Consider the following 25,049-nt stretch of genomic DNA (forward strand, 5'->3'; position numbering starts at 1 on the left):
AAGGTCCGTGGTTTGTGCTTGAGGGCATATGGCTGAGAGTGGCCGCCTGGCTCCTGAAAATCCACGCTAGGCAGCATGGTTCCCAGACCCAAGGTGGCACCAGTTCCAAGTCGGGCTGGTTTTATGGTGCAAAGTGTCTCCTGCAATCTGCCATCCAGAAGCGGGGTAGCCGATTTTTGTTTGCAAGAGAAAAGGTCTTTGGTTTTTTTTGGGCGCCTGTGGCTGGGAGTGGCCGGCTGGCTCATTAGAATCCACGATACGCAGCATGGTTCCCAGAGCCAAGGTGGCACCAGTGCCAAGTTGGGCTGGTTTTGTAGTAGCAACTGCCTCCTGCAATTTGCCATCCAGAAGAGGGGCAGTTGAGTTTTGTTTGCCAGAGGAAAGGGACGTGGGTTTTGTTTGGGGGCCTATGGCTGAGAGTGGCCGGCTGGCCCCTGAAAATCCACGATAGGCAGGATGGTTCCGAGATCCAAGGTGGAACCAGTGCCGAGTCGGGCTGGTTTTATGTTGCAAAGTGGCTCCTGCAATCTGCCATCCAGAAGCGGGGTAGCTTACTTTTGTTTGCCAGGGAAACGGGCCGAGGTTTGTTTCTGGGGGTCTATGGCTGGGATTGACCGGCTGGCTCCTGAAAAGCTACGATAGGCAGGATGGTGACCAGACCCATGGTGGCACCAGTGCCAAGTTGGGCTGGTTTGATAGTACCAAGTGGCTCCTGCAATCTGCCATCAAAATTTTGGCAGGCGAGTTTTGTTTTCCAGGGAAAAGCGCCGTTGTTTGTGTTTGGGGGCCTGCGGCTGGGAGTGGCCGGCTGGCTCCTTAGAATCCACGCTAGGCAGCATGGTTCCCAGAGCCAAGGTGGCACCAGTGCCAAGTCGGGCTGGTTTGATAGTACGAAGTGGCTCCTGCAATGTGCCATCCAGAAGCTGGGCAGCTGAGTTTTGTTTCCCAGAGAAAAGGGCCGTGGGTTGTGTTTGGTGTCATATGGCTGGGAGTGGCCAGCTGGCTCCTTAAAATGCACGATACGCAGGATGGTGACCAGACCCATGGTGGCACCAGTGCCAAGTCGGGCTGGTGTTTTAGTACCAAGTGCGTCCTGCAATTTGCCATCCCGAAGAGGGGCAGTTGAGTTTTCTTTATCAGAGTAAAGGTGCGTGGTTTGTGTTTGGGGGCCTATGGCTGAGAGTGGCCGGCTGGCCCCTGAAAATCCACGCTAGGCAGCATGGTTCCCAGACCCAAGGTGGCACCAGTGCCAAGTCGGGCTGGTTTGATGGTGCAAAGTGTCTCCTGCAATCTGCCATCCAGAAGCGGGGTAGCCGATTTTTGTTTGCAAAAGAAAAGGTCTTTGGTTTTTTTTGGGCGCCTGTGGCTGGGAGTGGCCGGCTGGCTCATTAGAATCCACGATACGCAGCATGGTTCCCAGAGCCAAGGTGGCACCAGTGCCAAGTTGGGCTGGTTTTGTAGTAGCAAGTGGCTCCTGCAATTTTCCATCCAGAAGAGGGGCAGTTGAGTTTTGTTTGCCAGAGGAAAGGGCCGTGGTTTTTGTTTGGGGGTACATGGCTGAGAGTGGCCGGCTGGCCCCTGAAAATCCACGATAGGCAGGATGGTTCGGAGATCCAAGGTGGCACCAGTGCCGAGTCGGGCTGGTTTTATGTTGCAAAGTGGTTCCTGCAATCTGCCATCAAAAAGTTGGCAGGCGAGTTTTGTTTTCCAGGGAAAACCGCCATTGTTTGTGTTTGGGGGCCTGTGCCTGGGAGTGCCCGGCTGGCTCCTTAGAATCCACGATACGCAGGATGGTTCCCAGACCAGAGGTGGCACCAGTGCCAAGTCGGGCCAGGTTGATGGTGCAAACTGGCTCCTGCAATCTGCCATCCAGAAGCGGGGTAGCTTACTTTTGTTTGCCAGGGAAACGGGCCGAGGTTTTTGTCTGGGGACCTATGGCTGGGACTGACCGGCGGGCTCCTGAAAAGCTACGTAAGGCAGGATGGTGACCAGACCCATGGTGGCACCAGTGCCAAGTTGGGCTGTTTTTGTAGTACCAAGTGCGTCCTGCAATTTGCCCTCCAGAAGAGGGGCAGTTGAGTTTTGTTTGCCAGAGAAAAGGGCCGTGGTTTGTGCTTGAGGGCATATGGCTGAGAGTGGCCGCCTGGCTCCTGAAAATCCACGCTAGGCAGCATGGTTCCCAGACCCAAGGTGGCACCAGTGCCAAGTCGGGCTGGTTTGATGGTGCAAAGTGGCTCCTGCAATTTGCCATCCAGAAGAGGGGCAGTTGAGTTTTGTTGGCCAGAGGAAATCGCCGTGGTTTTTGTTTGGTGGGTACATGGCTGAGAGTGGCCGGCTGGCCCCTGAAAATCCACGATAGGCAGGATGGTTCCGAGATCCAAGGTGGGACCAGTGCCAAGTCGGGCTGGTTTTATATTGCAAAGTGGCTCCTGCAATCTGCCATCCAGAAGCGGGGTAGCTTAATTTTGTTTGCCAGGGAAACGGGCAGAGCTTTGTGTCTGGGGGCCTATGGCTGGGAGTGGCCAACTGGCTCCTTAAAATGCACGATACGCAGGATGGTGACCAGACCCAAGGTGGCACCAGTGCCAAGTCGGGCTGGTTTTGTAGTACCAAGTGCGTCCTGCAATTTGCCATCCAGAAGAGGGGCAGTTGAGTTTTGTTTACCAGAGTAAAGTGCCGTGGTTTTTGTTTGGGGGCCTATGGCTGAGAGTGGCCGACTGGCCCCTGAAAATCCACGATAGGCAGGATGGTTCCCAGATCCAAGGTGGCACCAGTGCCAAGTCGGGCTGGTTTGATGGTGCAAAGTGGCTCCTGCAATCTGCCATCCAGACGCGGGGCAGCGGATTTTTGTTTGCTGGAGAAAAGTTCCGTGGTTTGTTTTTGGCGGTATATGGATGGGAGTGGCCGGTTGTCTCCTTAAAAAGCTCGATACGCAGGATGGTTCCCAGACCCAAGGTGGCATCAGCGCCAAGTCGGGCTGTTTTCGTAGTACCAAGTGCGTCCTGCAATTTGCCGTCCAGAAGAGGGGCAGTTGAGTGTTGTTTGCCAGAGAAAAGGGCTGTGGTTTGTGTTTGGGGGCATATGGCTGAGAGTGGCCGGCTGGCCCCTGAAAATCCACGATAGGCAGGATGGTTCCCAGAGCCAAGGTGGCACCAGTGCCAAGTTGGGCTGGTTTGATAGTACCAAGTGGCTCCTGCAATCTGCCATCAAAATTTGGCAGGCGAGTTTTGTTTTCCAGGGAAAAGCGCCGTTGTTTGTGTTTGGGGGCCTGTGGCTGGGAGTGGCCGGCTGGCTCCTTAGAATCCACGATACGCAGGATGGTTCCCAGACCCGAGGTGGCACCAGTGCCAAGTCGGGCTGGTTTGATGGTGCAAAGTGTCTCCTGCAATCTGCCATCGAGAAGCGGGGTAGCTTACTTTTGTTTGCCATGGAAACGGGCAGAGATTTGTGTTTGGGGCCTATGGCTGGGAGTGACCGGCTGGCTCCTGAAAAGCTACGATAGGCAGGATGGTGACCAGACCCATGGAGGCACCAGTGCCAAGTTGGGCTGGTTTGATAGGACCAAGTGGCTCCTGCAATCTGCCATCCAGAAGCGGGGCAGCTTACTTTTGTTTGCCAGGGAAACGGGCCGAGCTTTGTGTCTGGCGGCCTATGGCTGGGAGTGACCGGCTGGCTCCTGAAAAGCTCCGATAGGCAGGATGGTGACCAGACCCATGGTGGCAGCAGTGCCAATTTAGGCTGGTTTGATAGTACCAAGTGGCTCCTGCAATCTGCCATCAAAAAGTTGGCAGGCGAGTTTTGTGTTCCAGGGAAAAGCGCCGTTGTTTGTGTTTGGGGGACTGTGGATGGGAGTGGCCGGCTGGCGCCATAGAAACTACGTTACGCAGCATGGTTCCCAGACCAGAGGTGGCACCAGTGCCAAGTCGGGCTGGTTTGATAGTACCAAGGGGCTCCCACAATCTGCCATCCAGAAGCGGTGCAGCTTACTTTTGTTTGCCAGGGAAACGGGCCGAGGTTTTTGTCTGGGGGCCTATGGCTGGGAGTGACCGGCTGGCTCCTGAAAAGCTACGATAGGCAGGATGGTTACCAGACCCATGGTGGCACCAGTGCCAATTTGGGCTGGTTGGATAGTACCAAGTGGCTCTTGCAATCTGCCATCAAAAAGTTGGCAGGCGAGTTTTGTTTTCCAGGGAAAAGCGCCGTTGTTTGTGTTTGGGGGCCTGTGGTTGGGAGTGGCCGCCTGGCGCCTTAGAATCTACGTTACGCAGGATGGTTCCCAGAGCCAAGGTGGCACCAGTGCCAAGTCGGGCTGGTTTGATAGTACGAAGTGGCTCCTGCAATCTGCCATCCAGAAGCGGGGCAGCTTACTTTTGTTTGCCAGGGAAACGGGCAGACGTTTGTGTCTGGCGGCCTATGGCTGGGAGTGACCGGCTGGCTCCTGAAAAGCTACGACAGGCAGGATGGTGACCAGACCCAAGGTGGCAGCAGTGCCAAGTTGGGCTGGTTTGATAGTACCAAGTGGCTCCTGCAATCTGCCATCAAAATGTTGGCAGGCGAGTTTTGTTTTCCAGGGAAAAGCGGCGTTGTTTGTGTTTGGCGGCCTGTGGCTGGGAGTGGCCGGCTGGCGCCTTAGAATCTACGTTACGCAGCATGGTTCCCAGAGCCAAGGTGGCACCAGTGCCAAGTCGGGCTGGTTTGATAGTACCAAGTGGATCCTGCAATGTGCCATTCAGAAGCTGGGCAGCTGAGTTTTGTTTCCCAGAGAAAAGGGCCGTGGGTTGTGTTTGGTGTCATATGGCTGGGAGTGGCCAGCTGGCTCCTTAAAATGCACGATACGCAGGATGGTGACCAGACCCAAGGTGGCACCAGTGCCAAGTCGGGCTGGTTTTTTAGTACCAAGTGCGTTCTGCAATTTGCCATCCCGAAGAGGTGCGGTTAAGTTTTGTTTACCAGAGGAAAGGGCCGTGGTTTGTGTTTGGGGGCCTATGGCTGAGAGTGGCCGACTGGCCCCTGAAAATCCACGATAGGCAGGATGGTTCCCAGATCCAAGGTGGCACCAGTGCCAAGTCGGGCTGGTTTGATGGTGCAAAGTGGCTCCTGCAATCTGCCATCCAGACGCGGGGCAGCGGATTTTTGTTTGCTGGAGAAAAGTTCCGTGGTTTGTTTTTGGCGGTATATGGCTGGGAGTGGCCGGTTGTCTCCTTAAAAAGCTCGATACGCAGGATGGCTCCCTGACCCAAGGTGGCATCACTGCCAAGTCGGGCTGTTTTCGTAGTACCAAGTGCGTCCTGCAATTTGCCATCCAGAAGAGGGGCAGTTGAGTTTTGTTTGCCAGAGAAAAGGGCCGTGGTTTGTGTTTGGGGGCATAGGGCTGAGAGTGGCCGGCTGGCCCCTGAAAATCCACGATAGGCAGGATGGTTCCCAGAGCCAAGGTGGCACCAGTGCCAAGTCGGGCTGGTTTGATAGTAATAAATAGCTCCTGCAATCTGCCATCCAGAAGCGGGGCAGCTGAGTTTAGTTTGCCAGGGAAACGGGCCGAGGTTTGTGTCTGGGGGCCTATGGCTGGGAGTGACCGGCTGGCTCCTGAAAAGCTACGATAGGCAGGATGTTTACCAGACCCATGGTGGCACCAGTGCCAAGTTGGGCTGGTTTGATAGTACCAAGTGGCTCCTGCAATCTGCCATCAAAAAGTTGGCAGGCGAGTTTTTTTTCCAGGGAAAAGCACCGTTGTTTTTCTTTGGGGGCCTGTGGCTGGGAGTGGCCGCCTGGCGCCTTAGAGTCTACGTTACGCAGCATGGTTCCCAGACCCAAGGCGGCAGCAGTGCCAAGTCGGGCTGGTTTGATAGTACCAAGTGGCTCCTGCAATCTGCCATCAAAGTTTTGGCAGGCGAGTTTTGTTTTCCAGGGAAAAGCGCCGTTGTTTGTGTTTGGGGGCCTGCGGCTGGGAGTGGCCGGCTGGCTCCTTAGAATCCACGATACGCAGGATTGTTCCCAGAGCCAAGGTGGCACCAGTGCCAAGTCGGGCTGGTTTGATAGTACGAAGTGGATCCTGCAATGTGCCATCCAGAAGCGGGGCAGCTGAGTTTTGTTTCCCAGAGAAAAGGGCCGTGGGTTGTGTTTGGTGTCATATGGCTGGGAGTGGCCAGCTGGCTCCTTAAAATGCACGATACGCAGGATGGTTCCCAGACCCAAGGTGGCACCAGTGCCAAGTCGAGCTGGTGTTTTAGTACCAAGTGCGTTCTGCAATTTGCCATCCCGAAGAGGGGCAGTTGAGTTTTGTTTACCAGAGTAAAGTGCCGTGGTTTGTGTTTGGGGGCCTATGGCTGAGAGTGGCCGACTGGCCCCTGAAAATCCACTATAGGCAGGATGGTACCCAGATCCAAGGTGGCACCAGTGCCAAGTCGGGCTGGTTTGATGGTGCAAAGTGGCTCCTGCAATCTGCATCCAGACGCGGGGCAGCGGATTTTTGTTTGCTGGAGAAAAGTTCCGTGGTTGGTTTTTGGGGGTCTATGGCTGGGAATGGCCGGCTGGCTCGTTAAAAAGCTCGATACGCAGGATGGTTCCCAGACCCAAGGTGGCATCACAGCCAAGTCGGGCTGGTTTGATAGTACCAAGTGGCTCCTGCAATCTGCCATCTAGAAGCGGGGCAGCTTACTTTTGTTTGCCAGGGAAAAGCGCCGTTGTTTGTGTCTGGCTGCCTATGGCTGAGAGTGACCGGCTGGCTCCTGAAAAGCTACGATAGGCAGGATGGTGACCAGACCCATTGTTGCACCAGTGCCAAGTCGGGCTGGTTTGATAGTACCAAGTGGCTCCTGCAATCTGCCATCAAAAAGTTGGCAGGCGAGTTTTGTTTTCCAGGGAAAAGCTCCGTTGTTTGTGTTTGGGGTCCTGTGGCTGGGAGTGGCCAGCTGGCTCCTTAGAATCCACGATACGCAGGATGGTTCCCAGACCAGAGGTGGCACCAGTGCCAAGTCGGGCTGGTTTGATGGTGCAAAGTGTCTCCTGCAATCTGCCATCCAGAAGCGGGGTAGCTTACTTTTGTTTGCCAGGGAAACGGGCCAAGCTTTGTGTCTGGCGCCCATGGCTGGGAGTGACCGTCTGCCTCCTGAAAAGCTACGATAGGCAGGATGGTTACCAGACCCATGGAGGCACCAGTGCCAAGTTGGGCTGGTTTGATAGTACCAAGTGGCTCCTGCAATCTGCCATCCAAAAGCAGGTCAGCTGAGTTTTGTTTGCCAGAGAACAAGTCCGTGGTTCGTTTTTGGGGGCATATGGCTGGGAGTGGCCCTCTGGCTCCTTAAAATGCTCGATACGCAGGATGGTTCCCAGACCCAAGGTGGCACCAGTGCCAAGTTGGGCTGTTTTTGTAGTACTAAGTGCGTCCTGCAATTTGCCCTCCAGAAGAGGGGCAGTTGAGTTTTGTTTGCCAGAGAAAAGGGCCGTGGTTTGTGCTTGAGGGCATATGGCTGAGAGTGGCCGCCTGGCTCCTGAAAATCCACGCTAGGCAGCATGGTTCCCAGACCCAAGGTGGCACCAGTTCCAAGTCGGGCTGGTTTGATGGTGCAAAGTGTCTCCTGCAATCTGCCATCCAGAAGCGGGGTAGCCGATTTTTGTTTGCAAGAGAAAAGGTCTTTGGTTTTTTTTGGGCGCCTGTGGCTGGGAGTGGCCGGCTGGCTCATTAGAATCCACGATACGCAGCATGGTTCCCAGAGCCAAGGTGGCACCAGTGCCAAGTTGGGCTGGTTTTGTAGTAGCAACTGCCTCCTGCAATTTGCCATCCAGAAGAGGGGCAGTTGAGTTTTGTTTACCAGAGGAAAGGGACGTGGTTTTTGTTTGGGGGCCTATGGCTGAGAGTGGCCGGCTGGCCCCTGAAAATCCACGATAGGCAGGATGGTTCCGAGATCCAAGGTGGAACCAGTGCCGAGTCGGGCTGGTTTTATGTTGCAAAGTGGCTCCTGCAATCTGCCATCCAGAAGCGGGGTAGCTTACTTTTGTTTGCCAGGGAAACGGGCCGAGGTTTGTGTCTGGGGGTCTATGGCTGGGAGTGACCGGCTGGCTCCTGAAAAGCTACGATAGGCAGGATGGTGACCAGACCCATGGTGGCACCAGTGCCAAGTTGGGCTGGTTTGATAGTACCAAGTGGCTCCTGCAATCTGCCATCAAAATTTTGGCAGGCGAGTTTTGTTTTCCAGGGAAAAGCGCCGTTGTTTGTGTTTGGGGGCCTGCGGCTGGGAGTGGCCGGCTGGCTCCTTAGAATCCACGCTAGGCAGCATGGTTCCCAGACCCAAGGTGGCACCAGTGCCAAGTCCGGCTGGTTTGATAGTACGAAGTGGCTCCTGCAATGTGCCATCCAGAAGCTGGGCAGCTGAGTTTTGTTTCCCAGAGAAAAGGGCCGTGGGTTGTGTTTGGTGTCATATGGCTGGGAGTGGCCAGCTGGCTCCTTAAAATGCACGATACGCAGGATGGTGACCAGACCCAAGGTGGCACCAGTGCCAAGTCGGGCTGGTGTTTTAGTACCAAGTGCGTCCTGCAATTTGCCATCCCGAAGAGGGGCAGTTGAGTTTTCTTTATCAGAGTAAAGGTGCGTGGTTTGTGTTTGGGGGCCTATGGCTGAGAGTGGCCGGCTGGCCCCTGAAAATCCACGCTAGGCAGCATGGTTCCCAGACCCAAGGTGGCACCAGTGCCAAGTCGGGCTGGTTTGATGGTGCAAAGTGTCTCCTGCAATCTGCCATCCAGAAGCGGGGTAGCCGATTTTTGTTTGCAAGAGAAAAGGTCTTTGGTTTTTTTTGGGCGCCTGTGGCTGGGAGTGGCCGGCTGGCTCATTAGAATCCACGATACGCAGCATGGTTCCCAGAGCCAAGGTGGCACCAGTGCCAAGTTGGGCGGGTTTTGTAGTAGCAAGTGGCTCCTGCAATTTGCCATCCAGAAGAGGGGCAGTTGAGTTTTGCTTGCCAGAGGAAAGGGCCGTGGTTTTTGTTTGGGGGTACATGGCTGAGAGTGGCCGGCTGGCCCCTGAAAATCCACGATAGGCAGGATGGTTCGGAGATCCAAGGTGGAACCAGTGCCGAGTCGGGCTGGTTTTATGTTGCAAAGTGGCTCCTGCAATCTGCCATCAAAATGTTGGCAGGCGAGTTTTGTTTTCCAGGGAAAACCGCCGTTGTTTGTGTTTGGGGGCCTGTGCCTGGGAGTGCCCGGCTGGCTCCTTAGAATCCACGATACGCAGGATGGTTCCCAGACCAGAGGTGGCACCAGTGCCAAGTCGGGCCAGGTTGATGGTGCAAACTGGCTCCTGCAATCTGCCATCCAGAAGCGGGGTAGCTTACTTTTGTTTGCCAGGGAAACGGGCCGAGGTTTTTGTCTGGGGACCTATGGCTGGGACTGACCGGCGGGCTCCTGAAAAGCTACGATAGGCAGGATGGTTACCAGACCCATGGTGGAACCAGTGCCAAGTTGGGGTGTTTTTGTAGTACCAAGTGCGTCCTGCAATTTGCCCTCCAGAAGAGGGGCAGTTGAGTTTTGTTTGCCAGAGAAAAGGGCCGTGGTTTGTGCTTGAGGGCATATGGCTGAGAGTGGCCGGCTGGCTCCTGAAAATCCACGCTAGGCAGCATGGTTCCCAGACCCAAGGTGGCACCAGTGCCAAGTCGGGCTGGTTTGATGGTGCAAAGTGGCTCCTGCAATTTGCCATCCAGAAGAGGGGCAGTTGAGTTTTGTTGGCCAGAGGAAATCGCCGTGGTTTTTGTTTGGTGGGTACATGGCTGAGAGTGGCCGGCTGGCCCCTGAAAATCCACGATAGGCAGGATGGTTCCGTCATCCAAGGTGGGACCAGTGCCAAGTCGGGCTGGTTTTATGTTGCAAAGTGGCTCCTGCAATCTGCCATCCAGAAGCGGGATAGCTTACTTTTGTTTACCAGGGAAACGGGCAGAGCTTTGTGTCTGGGGGCCTATGGCTGGGAGTGGCCAACTGGCTCCTTAAAATGCACGATACGCAGGATGGTGACCAGACCCAACGTGGCACCAGTGCCAAGTCGGGCTGGTTTTGTAGTACCAAGTGCGTCCTGCAATTTGCCATCCAGAAGAGGGGCAGTTGAGTTTTGTTTACCAGAGTAAAGTGCCGTGGTTTGTGTTTGGGGGCCTATGGCTGAGAGTGGCCGGCTGGCCCCTGAAAATCCACGATAGGCAGGATGGTTCCCAGATCCAAGGTGGCACCAGTGCCAAGTCGGGCTGGTTTGATGGTGCAAAGTGGCTCCTGCAATCTGCCATCCAGACGCGGGGCAGCGGATTTTTGTTTGCTGGAGAAAAGTTCCGTGGTTTGTTTTTGGCGGTATATGGATGGGAGTGGCCGGTTGTCTCCTTAAAAAGCTCGATACGCAGGATGGTTCCCTGACCCAATGTGGCATCAGCGCCAAGTCGGGCTGTTTTCGTAGTACCAAGTGCGTCCTGCAATTTGCCGTCCAGAAGAGGGGCAGTTGAGTGTTGTTTGCCAGAGAAAAGGGCTGTGGTTTGTGTTTGGGGGCATATGGCTGAGAGTGGCCGGCTGGCCCCTGAAAATCCACGATAGGCAGGATGGTTCCCAGAGCCAAGGTGGCACCAGTGCCAAGTTGGGCTGGTTTGATAGTACCAAGTGGCTCCTGCAATCTGCCATCAAAATTTGGCAGGCGAGTTTTGTTTTCCAGGGAAAAGCGCCGTTGTTTGTGTTTGGGGGCCTGTGGCTGGGAGTGGCCGGCTGGCTCCTTAGAATCCACGATACGCAGGATCGTTCCCAGACCCGAGGTGGCACCAGTGCCAAGTCGGGCTGGTTTGATGGTTCAAAGTGGCTCCTGCAATCTGCCATCGAGAAGCGGGGTAGCTTACTTTTGTTTGCAGTGGAAACGGGCAGAGATTTGTGTTTGGGGCCTATGGCTGGGAGTGACCGGCTGGCTCCTGAAAAGCTACGATAGGCAGGATGGTTACCAGACCCATGGAGGCACCAGTGCCAAGTTGGGCTGGTTTGATAGGACCAAGTGGCTCCTGCAATCTGCCATCCAGAAGCGGGGCAGCTTACTTTTGTTTGCCAGGGAAACGGGCCGAGCTTTGTGTCTGGCGGCCTATGGCTGGGAGTGACCGGCTGGCTCCTGAAAAGCTCCGATAGGCAGGATGGTGACCAGACCCATGGTGGCAGCAGTGCCAATTTAGGCTGGTTTGATAGTACCAAGTGGCTCCTGCAATCTGCCATCAAAAAGTTGGCAGGCGAGTTTTGCGTTCCAGGGAAAAGCGCCGTTGTTTGTGTTTGGGGGACTGTGGATGGGAGTGGCCGGCTGGCGCCATAGAAACTACGTTACGCAGCATGGTTCCCAGACCAGAGGTGGCACCAGTGCCAAGTCGGGCTGGTTTGATAGTACCAAGGGGCTCCCACAATCTGCCATCCAGAAGCGGTGCAGCTTACTTTTGTTTGCCAGGGAAACGGGCCGAGGTTTTTGTCTGGGGGCCTATGGCTGGGAGTGACCGGCTGGCTCCTGAAAAGCTACGATAGGCAGGATGGTTACCAGACCCATGGTGGCACCAGTGCCAATTTGGGCTGGTTGGATAGTACCAAGTGGCTCCTGCAATCTGCCATCAAAAAGTTGGCAGGCGAGTTTGTTTTCCAGGGAAAAGCGCCGTTGTTTGTGTTTGGGGGCCTGTGGTTGGGAGTGGCCGCCTGGCGCCTTAGAATCTACGTTACGCAGGATGGTTCCCAGAGCCAAGGTGGCACCAGTGCCAAGTCGGGCTGGTTTGATAGTACGAAGTGGCTCCTGCAATCTGCCATCCAGAAGCAGGGCAGCTTACTTTTGTTTGCCAGGGAAACGGGCAGAGGTTTGTGTCTGGCGGCCTATGGCTGGGAGTGACCGGCTGGCTCCTGAAAAGCTACGACAGGCATGATGGTGACCAGACCCCTGGTGGCAGCAGTGCCAGGTAGGGCTGGTTTGATAGTACCAAGTGGCTCCTGCAATCTGCCATCAAAATGTTGGCAGGCGAGTTTTGTTTTCCAGGGAAAAGCGGCGTTGTTTGTGTTTGGCGGCCTGTGGCTGGGAGTGGCCGGCTGGCGCCTTAGAATCTACTTTACGCACCATGGTTCCCAGAGCCAAGGTGGCACCAGTGCTAAGTCGGGCTGGTTTGATAGTACCAAGTGGCTCCTGCAATCTGCCATCCAGAAGCGGGGCAGCTTACTTTTGTTTGCCAGGGAAACGGGCCGAGATTTGTGTCTGGGCGCCTATGGCTGGGAGTGACCGGCTGGCTCCTGAAAAGCTACGATAGGCAGAATGGTGACCAGACCCATGGTGGCACTAGTGCCAAGTTGGGCTGGTTTGATAGTACCATGTGGCTCCTGCAATCTGCCATCAAAAATTTGGCAGGCCAGTTTTGTTTTCCAGGGAAAAGCGCCGTTTTTTGTGTTTGTGGGCCTGTGGCTGGGAGTGGCCAGCTGGCTCCTTAGAATCCACGATACGCAGGATGGTTCCCAGACCACAGGTGGCACCAGTGCCAAGTCGGGCTGGTTTGATGGTTCAAAGTGTCTCCTGCAATCTGCCATCCAGAAGCGGGGCAGCTTACTTTTGTTTGCCAGGGAAACGGGCAGAGCTTTGTGTCTGGGGCCTATGGCTGGGACTGACCGGCAGGCTCCTGGAAAGCTACGATAGGCAGGATGGTTACCAGACCCATGGAGGCACCAGTGCCAAGTTGGGCTGGTTTGATAGTACCAAGTGGCTCCTGCAATCTGCCATCAAAATGTTGGCAGGCGAGTTTTGTTTTCCGGCGAAAAGCGCCGTTGTTTGTGTTTGGGGGCCTGTGGCTGGGAGTGACCGGCTGGCTCCTTAGAATCCACGATACGCAGGATGGTTCCCAGACCAGAGGTGGCACCAGTGCCAAGTTGGGCTGGTTTTATAGTACCAAGTGGCTCCTGCAATCTGCCATCCAAAAGCAGGGCAGCTGAGTTTTGTTTGCCAGAGAAAAGGGCCTTGGTTTTTTTTTGGGGGCCTATGGCTCAGAGTGGCCGGCTGGCCCCTGAAAATCCACGATAGGCAGAATGGTTCCCAGACCCAAGGTGGCAGCAGTGCCAAGTCGGGCTGGTTTGATGGTGCAAAGTGGCTCCTGCAATCTGCCATCCAGAAGCGGGGTAGCTGATTTTTGTTTGCTAGAGAACAAGTCCGTGGTTCGTTTTTGGGAGCATATGGCTGGGAGTGGCCGGCTGGCTCCTTAAAATGCTCGATACGCAGCATGGTTCCCAGAGCCAAGGTGGCACCAGTGCCAAGTTGGGCTGGTTTTGTAGTAGCAAGTGGCTCCTGCAATTTGCCATCCAGAAGAGGGGCAGTTGAGTTTTGTTTGCCAGAGGAAAGGGACGTGGTTTTTGTTTGGGGGCCTATGGCTGAGAGTGGCCGGCTGGCTCCTGAAAATCCACGATAGGCAGGATGGTTCCCAGACCCAAGGTGGCACCAGTGCCAAGTCGGGCTGGTTTGATGGTGCAAAGTGTCTCCTGCAATCTGCCATCCAGAAGCGGGGCAGCTTAGATTTGTTTGCCAGGGAAACGGGCCGAGCTTTGTGTCTGGGGGCCTATGACTGGGAGTGACCTGCTGGCTCCTGAAAAGCTACGATAGGCAGGATGGTGACCAGACCCATGGTGGCAGCAGTGCCAAGTTGGGCTGGTTTGATAGTACCAAGTGGCTCCTGCAATCTGCCATCAAAAATTTGGCAGGCGAATTTTGTTTTCCAGGGAAAAGCGCCGTTGTTTGTGTTTGGGGGCCTGTGGCTGGGAGTGGCCGCCTGGCGCCTTAGAATCTACGTTACGCAGCATGGTTCCCAGACCCAAGGTGGCACCAGTGCCAAGTCGGGCTGGTTTGATAGTACCAAGTGGCCCCTGCAATCTGCCATCCAGAAGCGGGGTAGCTTACTTTTCTTTGCCAGGGAAACGGGCCGAGGTTTGTGTCTGGGGGCCTATGGCTGGGAGTGACCGGCTGGCTCCTGAAAAGCTACGATAGGCAGGATGGTGACCAGACCCATGGTGGCACCAGTGCCAAGTTGGGCTGGTTTGATAGTACTAAGTGGCTCCTGCAATCTGCCATCAAAAAGTTGGCAGACGAGTTTTGTTTGCCAGGGAAATGCGCCATTGTTTGTGTTTGGCGGCCTGTGGCTGGGAGTGGCCGGCTGGCTCCTTAGAATCCACGATACGCAGGATGGTTCCCAGACCCGAGGTGGCACCAGTGCCAAGTCGGGCTGGTTTGATGGTTCAAAGTGGCTCCTGCTATCTGCCATCCAGAAGCGGGGTAGCTTACTTTTGTTTGCCAGGGAAACGGGCAGAGATTTGTGTTTGGGGCCTATGGCTGGGAGTGACCGGCTGGCTCCTGAAAAGCTACGATAGGCAGGATTGTGACCAGACCCGTGGTGGCACCAGGGCCAAGTTGGGCTGGTTTGATAGCACCAGGTGGCTCCTGCAATCTGCCATCCAAAAGTTGGCAGGCCAGTTTTGTTTTCCAGGGAAAAGCGCCGTTGTTTGTGTTTGGGGGCCTGTGGCTGGGAGTGGCCGCCTGGCTCCTTAGAATCCACAATACGCAGGATGGTTCCCAGACCAGAGGTGGCACCAGTGCCAAGTCGGGCTGATTTGATAGTACCAAGTGGCTCCTGCAATCTGCCATCCAGAAGCGGGGCAGCTTACTTTTGTTTGCCAGAGGAAAGGGCCGTGGTTTTTGTTTGGTGGCCTATGGCTCAGAGTGGCCGGCTGGCCCCTGAAAATCCACGATAGGCAGAATGGTTCCCAGACCCAAGGTGGCACCAGTGCCAAGTTGGGCTGTTTTTGTAGTACCAAGTGCGTCCTGCAATTTGCCATACAGAAGAGGGGCAGTTGAGTTTTGTTTGCCAGAGAAAAGGGCTGTGGTTTGTGTTTGAGGGCATATGGCTGAGAGTGGCCGGCTGACCCCACAAAATCCACAATAGGCAGGATGGTTCCCAGAGCCAAGGTGGCACCAGTGCCAAGTCGGGCTGGTTTGATAGTACTAAATAGCTCCTGCAATCTGCCATCCAGAAGCGGGGCACCTTAATTTTGTTTGTCAGGGAAACGGGCAGAGCTTTGTGTCTCGGGTCCTGTGGCTGGGAGTGGCCGGCTGGCTCCTTAGAATCCACGATACGCAGGATGGTTCCCAGAGCAGTGGTGGCACCAGTGCCAAGTTGGGCTGGTTTGATAGTACCAAGTGGCTCCTGCAATCTGCCATCAAAATGTTGGCAGGCGAGTTTTGTTTTCCAGGGAAAAGCGTCGTGGTTTCTGTTTGGGGGCCTGTGGCTGGGAGTGGACGGCTGGCTAATTAGAATCCACGATACGCAGGATGGTTCCCAGACCCGAGGTGGCACCAGTGCCAAGTCGGGATAGTTTGATGGTGCAAAGTGGCTCCTGCAATCTGCCATCCAGAAGCGGGGTAACTTACTTTTGTTTGCCAGGGATACGGGCCGAGGTTTTTTTTGGGGGCCTATGGCTGGGACTGACCGGCTGGCTCCTGAAAAGCTACAGTAGGCAGGATGATTACCAGACCCATGGTAGCAGCAGTGCCAAGTTGGGCTGATTTGATAGTACCAAGTGGCTCCTGCAATCTGCCATCAAAAAGTTGGCAGGCGAATTTTGTTTGCCAGGGAAAAGCGCCGTTGTTTTTGTTTGGGGCCCTGTGGCTGGGAGTGGCCGCCTGTCGTCTTAGAAACCACGTTACGCAGCATGGTTCCCAGATCCAAGGTGGCACCAGTGCCAAGTCGGGCTGGTTTGATAGTACCAAGTGGCTCCTGCAATCTGCCATCCAGAAGCGGGGCAGCTTACTTTTGTTCTCCAGGGAAACGGGCCGAGGTATTTTTCTGGGGCCCTATGGCAGGGAGTGACTGGCTGGCTCCTGAAAAGCTACGATAGGCAGGATGTTTACCAGACCCATGGTGGCACCAGTGCCAAGTTGGGCTAATTTCATAGTACCAAGTGGCTCCTGCAATCTGCCATCCAGAAGCGGGGCAGCTTACTTTTGTTTTCCATGGAAACGGGCCGAGGTTTCTGTCTGGGGGTCTATGGCTGGGAGTGACCTCCTGGCTCCTGAAAAGCTATGCTAGGCAGGATGGTGACCAGACCCATGGTGGCACCAGTGCCAAGTTGGGCTGGTTTGATAGTACCAAGTGGCTCCTGCAATCTGCCATCAAATTGTTGGCAGGCGAGTTTTGTTTTCCGGCGAAAAGCGCCGTTGTTTGTGTTTGGGGGCCTGTGGCTCGGAGTGGCCGGGTGGCTGCTTAGAATCCACAATACGCAGGATGGTTCCCAGGCCAGAGGTGGCACCAGTGTCAAGTTGGGCTGGTTTGAATGTGCAAAGTGGCTCCTGCAATCTGCCATCCAGAAGCGGGGTAGCTTACTTTTGTTTGCCAGGGAAACGGGCCGAAATTCTTGTCTGGGGGCCAGTGCCTGGGTCTGGCTGGCTGGCCCCTGAAAAGCTACGATAGGCGGGATGGTGACCAGACCCATGGTGGCACCAGTGCTAAGTTTGGCTGGTTTGATAGTACCAAGTGGTTCCTGCAATCTGCCATCAAAAAGTTGGCAGGCCAGTTTTGTTTTCCAGGGAAAAGCACCGTTGTTTGTGTTTGGGGGCCTGTGGCTGGGAGTGGCCAGCTGGCTACTTAGAATCCACGATACGCAGGATGGTGACCAGACCTAAGGTGGCACCAGTGCCAAGTCGGGCTGGTTTTTTAGTACCAAGTGTGTCCTGCAATTTGCCCTCCAGAAGAGGGGCAGTTGAGATTTGTTTGCCAGAGAAACGGGCCGAGGTTTGTGTTTGGGGGCCTATGGCTGAGAGTGGCCGGCTGGCCCCTGAAAATCCATGATAGGCAGGATGGTTCCCAGATCAGAGGTTGCACCAGTGCCAAGTTGGGCTGGTTTGATAGTCCCAAGTGTCTCCTGCAATCTGCCATCCAGAAGCGGGGCAGCTTACTTTTGTTTGCCAGAGAAATGGGCCTAGGTTTTTGTTTGGGGGCCTGTGGCTACGAGTGGCCGGCTGGCTCCTAAGAATCCACGATACGCAGGATGTTTCCCACACCCAAGGTGGCACCAGTGCCACGTCGGGCTGGTTTGATAGTACCAAGTGGCTCCTGCAAACTCCATCAAAATGTTGGCAGACGAGTTTTGTTTTCCAGGGAACAGCGCCGTTGATTTTGTTTGGGGGCCTGTGGCTGGGAGTGGCCGGCTGGCTCCTTAGAATCCACGATACGCAGAATGGTTCCCAGACCCAAGGTGGCACCAGTGCCAAGTGGGGCTCATTTGACTGTGTCAAGTGCCTCCTGCAATCTCCCATCCAGAAGCGGGGCAGCTGAGTTTTTTTTGCCAGGGAAACGGACCTTTGTTTTTGATTGGGTTCTGTGGCCGAGAGTGGTTGGCTGGCTCCTGACAATCCACAATACGCAGGATGGTTCCCAGACCCAAGGTAGCACCAGTGCCAAGTCGGGCTGGTTTGATAGTACCAAGTGGCTCCTGCAATCTGCCATCCAGAAGCGGGGCAGCTGAGTTTTGTTTGCCAGAGAAAAGGGCCGTGGATTGTGTTTGGGGGCATATGGCTGCGAGTTGACACCTGGCTCCTTAAAATGCACGATATGCCGCATGGTAACCAGACGCAAGGTGGCACCAGTGCCAAGTCGGGCTGCTTTTGTAGTACCAAGTGCCTCCTGCAATTTGCCATCCAGAAGCGGGGCAGCTAAATTTTGTTTGCTAGAGAAAAGGGCTGTGGTTTGTGTTTGGGGGCCTATGGCTGAGAGTGGCCGGCTGGCCCCTGAAAATCAACGATAGGCAGGATGGTTCCCAGATCCAAGGTGGCAGCAGTGCCAAGTAAGGCTGGTTGTATGATTCAAAGTGACTCCTGCAATCTGCCATCCAGAAGCGGGGCAGCTGAGTTTTTTTTGCCAGAGAAAAGGTCCGTGGTTTGTTTTTGGGGCATACGGCTGGGAATTGCCGGCTGGCTCCTTAAAATGCTCGATACGCAGGATGGTTCCCAGACCCAAGGTGGCACCAGTGCCAAGTGGGACTCTTTTTGTAGTACCAAGTGCGTCCTGCAATTTGCCATCCAGAAGAGGGGCAGTTGAGTTTTGTTTGCCAGAGAAAAGGCCCGAGGTTTGTGTTTGGGGGCCTATGGCTGGGAGTGACCGGCTGGCCCCTGAAAATCCACGATACGCAGGATGGTTCCCAGATCCAAGGTGGTACCAATACCAAGTCGGGCTGGTTTGATAGCATCAAGTGGCTCCTGCAAACTGCCATCCAGAAACGGGGCAGCTGAGTTTTGTTTGCCAGGGAAATGGGCCGTTGTTTGTGTTTGGGGGCCTGTGGCTGGGAGTGTTCGGCTGGTTCCTGAATATGTACGATACGCAGGATGGTTCCCAGATCCAAGGTGGCACCAGTGCCATGTTGTGCTGGTGTGATAGTCCCAAGTGGCTCCTGCAATCTGCCATCCACAAGTGGGGCAGCTGATTTTTGTTTGCCAGAGAAAAGGTCCGTGGTTTGGTTTTGGGGGCATATGGCTGAGAGTGGCCGGCTGGCCCCTGAAAATCCACGATACACAGGATGGTTCCCAGATCCAAGGTGGCACCTGTGCCAAGTCGGGCTGATTTGATAGTACTAAGTAGCTCCGGCAATCTGCCATCCAGAAGCGGGGCAGCTTACTTTTGTTTGCCAGGGAAACGGGCCGAGGTTTGTGTCTGGGGGCCTATGGCTGAGAGTGACCGGCTGGCTCCTGAAAAGCTACAATAGGCTTGATGGTTACCAGACCCATGGTGGCACCAGTGCCAAGTTGGGCTGGTTTGATAGTACCAAGTGGCTCCTGCAATCTGCCATCCAGAAGCGGGGCAGCTTACTTTTGTTTGCCAGAGAAAAGGGCCTTGGTTTCTGTTTGGGGGCATATGGCTGCGTGTGGCCAGCTGGCTCCTTAAAATGCACGTTATGCAAGATGGCTCCCAGACCCATGGTGGCACCAGTGCCGAGTTGGGCTGGTTTGATAGCACCAAGTGGCTCCTGCAATCTGCCATCACAAAGTTGGCAGGCGAGTTTTGTTTTCCGGGGAAAAGCGCCGTTGTTCGTGTTTGGGGGCCTGTGGCTGGGAGTGGCCGGCTGCCACCTTTGAATCCACGATACGCAGGATGGTGACCAGACCCAAGGTGGCACCAATGCCAAGTCGGGCTGGTTTGATGGTGCAAAGTGGCTCCTGCATTCTGCCATCCAGAAGCGGGGTAGCTTACTTTTGTTTGCCAGGGAAACGGGCCGAGGTTTTTGTCTGGGGGCCTATGGCTGGGAGTGACCGGCTGGCTCCTGAAAAGCTACGATAGGCAGGATGGTGACCAGACCCATGGTGGCACCAGTGCCAAGTTGGGCTGGTTTGATAGTACCAAGTGGCTCCTGCAATCTGCCATCAAAAAGTTGGCAGGCAAGTTTTGTTTTCCAGGGAAAAGCGCCGTTGTTTGTGTTTGGGGGCCTGTGGCTGGGAGTGGCCGGCTGGCTAATTAGAATCCACGATATGCAGGATGGTTCCCAGACCCAAGGTGGCACCAGTGTCAAGTCGGGCTGGTTTGATACTACCAAGTGGCTCCTGCAATCTGCCATCCTGAAGTGGGGCAGCTTACTTTTGTTTGCCAGGGAAACGGGCCGAGGTTTGTGTCTGGGGGCCTGTGGCTCAGAGTGGCTGGGTGGCTGCTTAGAATCCACAATACGCAGGATGGTTCCCAGGCCAGAGGTGGCACCAGTGTCAAGTTGGGCTGGTTTGAATGTGCAAAGTGGCTCCTGCAATCTGCCATCCAGAAGCGGGGTAGCTTACTTTTGTTTGCCAGGGAAACGGGCCGAAATTCTTGTCTGGGGGCCAGTGCCTGGGTCTGGCTGGCTGGCCCCTGAAAAGCTACGATAGGCGGGATGGTGACCAGACCCATGGTGGCACCAGTGCTAAGTTTGGCTGGTTTGATAGTACCAAGTGGTTCCTGCAATCTGCCATCAAAAAGTTGGCAGGCCAGTTTTGTTTTCCAGGGAAAAGCACCGTTGTTTGTGTTTGGGGGCCTGTGGCTGGGAGTGGCCAGCTGGCTACTTAGAATCCACGATACGCAGGATGGTGACCAGACCTAAGGTGGCACCAGTGCCAAGTCGGGCTGGTTTTTTAGTACCAAGTGTGTCCTGCAATTTGCCCTCCAGAAGAGGGGCAGTTGAGATTTGTTTGCCAGAGAAACGGGCCGAGGTTTGTGTTTGGGGGCCTATGGCTGAGAGTGGCCGGCTGGCCCCTGAAAATCCATGATAGGCAGGATGGTTCCCAGATCAGAGGTTGCACCAGTGCCAAGTTGGGCTGGTTTGATAGTCCCAAGTGTCTCCTGCAATCTGCCATCCAGAAGCGGGGCAGCTTACTTTTGTTTGCCAGAGAAATGGGCCTAGGTTTTTGTTTGGGGGCCTGTGGCTACGAGTGGCCGGCTGGCTCCTAAGAATCCACGATACGCAGGATGTTTCCCACACCCAAGGTGGCACCAGTGCCACGTCGGGCTGGTTTGATAGTACCAAGTGGCTCCTGCAAACTCCATCAAAATGTTGGCAGACGAGTTTTGTTTTCCAGGGAACAGCGCCGTTGATTTTGTTTGGGGGCCTGTGGCTGGGAGTGGCCGGCTGGCTCCTTAGAATCCACGATACGCAGAATGGTTCCCAGACCCAAGGTGGCACCAGTGCCAAGTGGGGCTCATTTGACTGTGTCAAGTGCCTCCTGCAATCTCCCATCCAGAAGCGGGGCAGCTGAGTTTTTTTTGCCAGGGAAACGGACCTTTGTTTTTGATTGGGTTCTGTGGCCGAGAGTGGTTGGCTGGCTCCTGACAATCCACAATACGCAGGATGGTTCCCAGACCCAAGGTAGCACCAGTGCCAAGTCGGGCTGGTTTGATAGTACCAAGTGGCTCCTGCAATCTGCCATCCAGAAGCGGGGCAGCTGAGTTTTGTTTGCCAGAGAAAAGGGCCGTGGATTGTGTTTGGGGGCATATGGCTGCGAGTTGACACCTGGCTCCTTAAAATGCACGATATGCCGCATGGTAACCAGACGCAAGGTGGCACCAGTGCCAAGTCGGGCTGCTTTTGTAGTACCAAGTGCCTCCTGCAATTTGCCATCCAGAAGCGGGGCAGCTAAATTTTGTTTGCTAGAGAAAAGGGCTGTGGTTTGTGTTTGGGGGCCTATGGCTGAGAGTGGCCGGCTGGCCCCTGAAAATCAACGATAGGCAGGATGGTTCCCAGATCCAAGGTGGCAGCAGTGCCAAGTAAGGCTGGTTGTATGATTCAAAGTGACTCCTGCAATCTGCCATCCAGAAGCGGGGCAGCTGAGTTTTTTTTGCCAGAGAAAAGGTCCGTGGTTTGTTTTTGGGGCATACGGCTGGGAATTGCCGGCTGGCTCCTTAAAATGCTCGATACGCAGGATGGTTCCCAGACCCAAGGTGGCACCAGTGCCAAGTGGGACTCTTTTTGTAATACCAAGTGCGTCCTGCAATTTGCCATCCAGAAGAGGGGCAGTTGAGTTTTGTTTGCCAGAGAAAAGGGCCGAGGTTTGTGTTTGGGGGCCTATGGCTGGGAGTGACCGGCTGGCCCCTGAAAATCCACGATACGCAGGATGGTTCCCAGATCCAAGGTGGTACCAATACCAAGTCGGGCTGGTTTGATAGCATCAAGTGGCTCCTGCAAACTGCCATCCAGAAACGGGGCAGCTGAGTTTTGTTTGCCAGGGAAATGGGCCGTTGTTTGTGTTTGGGGGCCTGTGGCTGGGAGTGTTCGGCTGGTTCCTGAATATGTACGATACGCAGGATGGTTCCCAGATCCAAGGTGGCACCAGTGCCATGTTGTGCTGGTGTGATAGTCCCAAGTGGCTCCTGCAATCTGCCATCCACAAGTGGGGCAGCTGATTTTTGTTTGCCAGAGAAAAGGTCCGTGGTTTGGTTTTGGGGGCATATGGCTGAGAGTGGCCGGCTGGCCCCTGAAAATCCACGATACACAGGATGGTTCCCAGATCCAAGGTGGCACCTGTGCCAAGTCGGGCTGATTTGATAGTACTAAGTAGCTCCGGCAATCTGCCATCCAGAAGCGGGGCAGCTTACTTTTGTTTGCCAGGGAAACGGGCCGAGGTTTGTGTCTGGGGGCCTATGGCTGAGAGTGACCGGCTGGCTCCTGAAAAGCTACAATAGGCTTGATGGTTACCAGACCCATGGTGGCACCAGTGCCAAGTTGGGCTGGTTTGATAGTACCAAGTGGCTCCTGCAATCTGCCATCCAGAAGCGGGGCAGCTTACTTTTGTTTGCCAGAGAAAAGGGCCTTGGTTTCTGTTTGGGGGCATATGGCTGCGTGTGGCCAGCTGGCTCCTTAAAATGCACGTTATGCAAGATGGCTCCCAGACCCATGGTGGCACCAGTGCCGAGTTGGGCTGGTTTGATAGCACCAAGTGGCTCCTGCAATCTGCCATCACAAAGTTGGCAGGCGAGTTTTGTTTTCCGGGGAAAAGCGCCGTTGTTCGTGTTTGGGGGCCTGTGGCTGGGAGTGGCCGGCTGCCACCTTTGAATCCACGATACGCAGGATGGTGACCAGACCCAAGGTGGCACCAATGCCAAGTCGGGCTGGTTTGATGGTGCAAAGTGGCTCCTGCATTCTGCCATCCAGAAGCGGGGTAGCTTACTTTTGTTTGCCAGGGAAACGGGCCGAGGTTTTTGTCTGGGGGCCTATGGCTGGGAGTGACCGGCTGGCTCCTGAAAAGCTACGATAGGCAGGATGGTGACCAGACCCATGGTGGCACCAGTGCCAAGTTGGGCTGGTTTGATAGTACCAAGTGGCTCCTGCAATCTGCCATCAAAAAGTTGGCAGGCAAGTTTTGTTTTCCAGGGAAAAGCGCCGTTGTTTGTGTTTGGGGGCCTGTGGCTGGGAGTGGCCGGCTGGCTAATTAGAATCCACGATATGCAGGATGGTTCCCAGACCCAAGGTGGCACCAGTGTCAAGTCGGGCTGGTTTGATACTACCAAGTGGCTCCTGCAATCTGCCATCCTGAAGTGGGGCAGCTTACTTTTGTTTGCCAGGGAAACGGGCCGAGGTTTGTGTCTGGGGGCCTGTGGCTCAGAGTGGCTGGGTGGCTGCTTAGAATCCACGATACGCAGGATGGTTCCCAGACCCAAGGTGGCACCAGTGCCAAGTAAGGCTGGTTGTATGGTTCAAAGTGGCTCCTGCAATCTGCCATCCAGAAGCGGGGCAGCTGAGTTTTTTTTGCCAGAGAAAAGGTCCGTGGTTTTTTTTGGGGCATACGGCTGGGAATGGCCGGCTAGCTCCTTAAAATGCTCGATACGCAGGATGGTTCCCAGACCCAAGGTGGCACCACTGCCAAGTCGGGCTGGTTTTGTAGTACCCAGTGCGTCCTGCAAATTGCCATCCAGAAGAGGGGCAGTTGAGTTTTGTTTGCCAGAGAAAAGGCCCGAGGTTTGTGTTTGGGGGCATATGGCTGGGAGTGACCGGCTGGCCCCTGAAAATCCACGATACGCAGGATGGTTCCCAGACCCAAGGTGGTACCAATACCAATTCGGGCTGGTTTGATAGTCCCAAGTGGCTCCTGCAAACTGCCATCCAGAAGCGGGGCAGCTGAGTTTTGTTTACCAGGGAAATGGGCCGTTGTTTGTGTTTGGGGGCCTGTGGCTGGGAGTGGCCGGCTGGCTCCTTAGAATCCACGATACGCAGGATGGTTCCCAGAGCCAAGGTGGCACCAGTGCCATATTGGGCTGGTTTGATAGTACCAAGTGGCTTCCGTAATCTCCCATCCAGAAGCGGGGCAGCTTACTTTTGTTTGCCAGAGAAACGTGCCAAGGTTTGTGTCCGGGGGCCTATGGCTTGGTGTTCGGCTGGTTCCTGAATATGTACGATGCGCTGGATGGTTCCCAGATCCAAGGTGGCACCTGTGCCAAGTCGGGCTGATTTGATAGTACTAAGTAGCTCCTGCAATCTGCCATCCAGAAGCGGGGCAGCTTACTTTTGTTTGCCAGGGAAACGGGCCGAGGTTTGTGTTTGGGGGCCTATGGCTGAGAGTGACCTGCTGGCTCCTGAAAAGCTACAATAGGCTTGATGGTTACCAGACCCATGGTGGCACCAGTGCCAAGTTGGGCTGGTTTGATAGTACCAAGTGGCTCCTGCAATCTGCCATCCAGAAGCAGGGCAGCTGATTTTTGTTTGCCAGAGAAAAGGGCCTTGGTTTCTGTTTGGGGGCATATGGCTGGGTGTGGCCAGCTGGCTCCTTAAAATGCACGTTATGCAAGATGGCTCCCAGACCCATGGTGGCACCAGTGCCGAGTTGGGCTGGTTTGATAGCACCAAGTGGCTCCTGCAATCTTCCATGATCACGTGGAGAAATACTTTTTGGTTTCAGCCATATGCTCTTTCTTCTCTCCCTCAACTTCTCTATCACCTCTCATCTGGTTCACATGCGCTGTCTTCAAGGTCCACAGGCTACTTTTCACAGAATCTTCTGGCCTGATGATGTAACAATGATGAATAGAACAGAGCTGGGATCTATTTTCCAGTTTGGATAAAGTGCATTCTGCACACAAATCCAAGGAGAAAGTGCTGCCCCCATGCCCAGAAAATCTTTCACTCCTGCTAGTGTTCTACGTCAACCGCAACTTAGTCTGAAAGAAAAGCTTTTTCTCTGAGAGCATCTGAGAGGTTTGCATGAAGCACTGATATCTGACATATGCAATTTTGAATAGGAGAGGAAAAAGAAAATGGCAAGGAGTTTTTAATTTTAGTGGTTTCAATTTTAATTTCCGTGCACTTTTTCAAAACTTGTCAGCTCAAATGCCCATCAACATCTTTTAGTCATCTGTAAGTCAGTATTCATATAAAATGTGCTTCAAATCCAAAGAATTTCAAATTTGCACTCCAAGCTTCTATGCCTAGATTTATGATTTCCTACACATATTAGATGAAAGGAAGGCCTTTTTTACTGTGGGAGTGCTGGAACACTGGAACAGGTTGCCCAGAGAAGTTGTGGGTGTCCCATCCCTGAAAGTATTCAAGGTCACCTTGGA

Source organism: Melospiza georgiana, chromosome 3 (genome assembly GCF_028018845.1).
Source record: "Melospiza georgiana isolate bMelGeo1 chromosome 3, bMelGeo1.pri, whole genome shotgun sequence".
Lineage (NCBI taxonomy): Eukaryota > Metazoa > Chordata > Aves > Passeriformes > Passerellidae > Melospiza > Melospiza georgiana.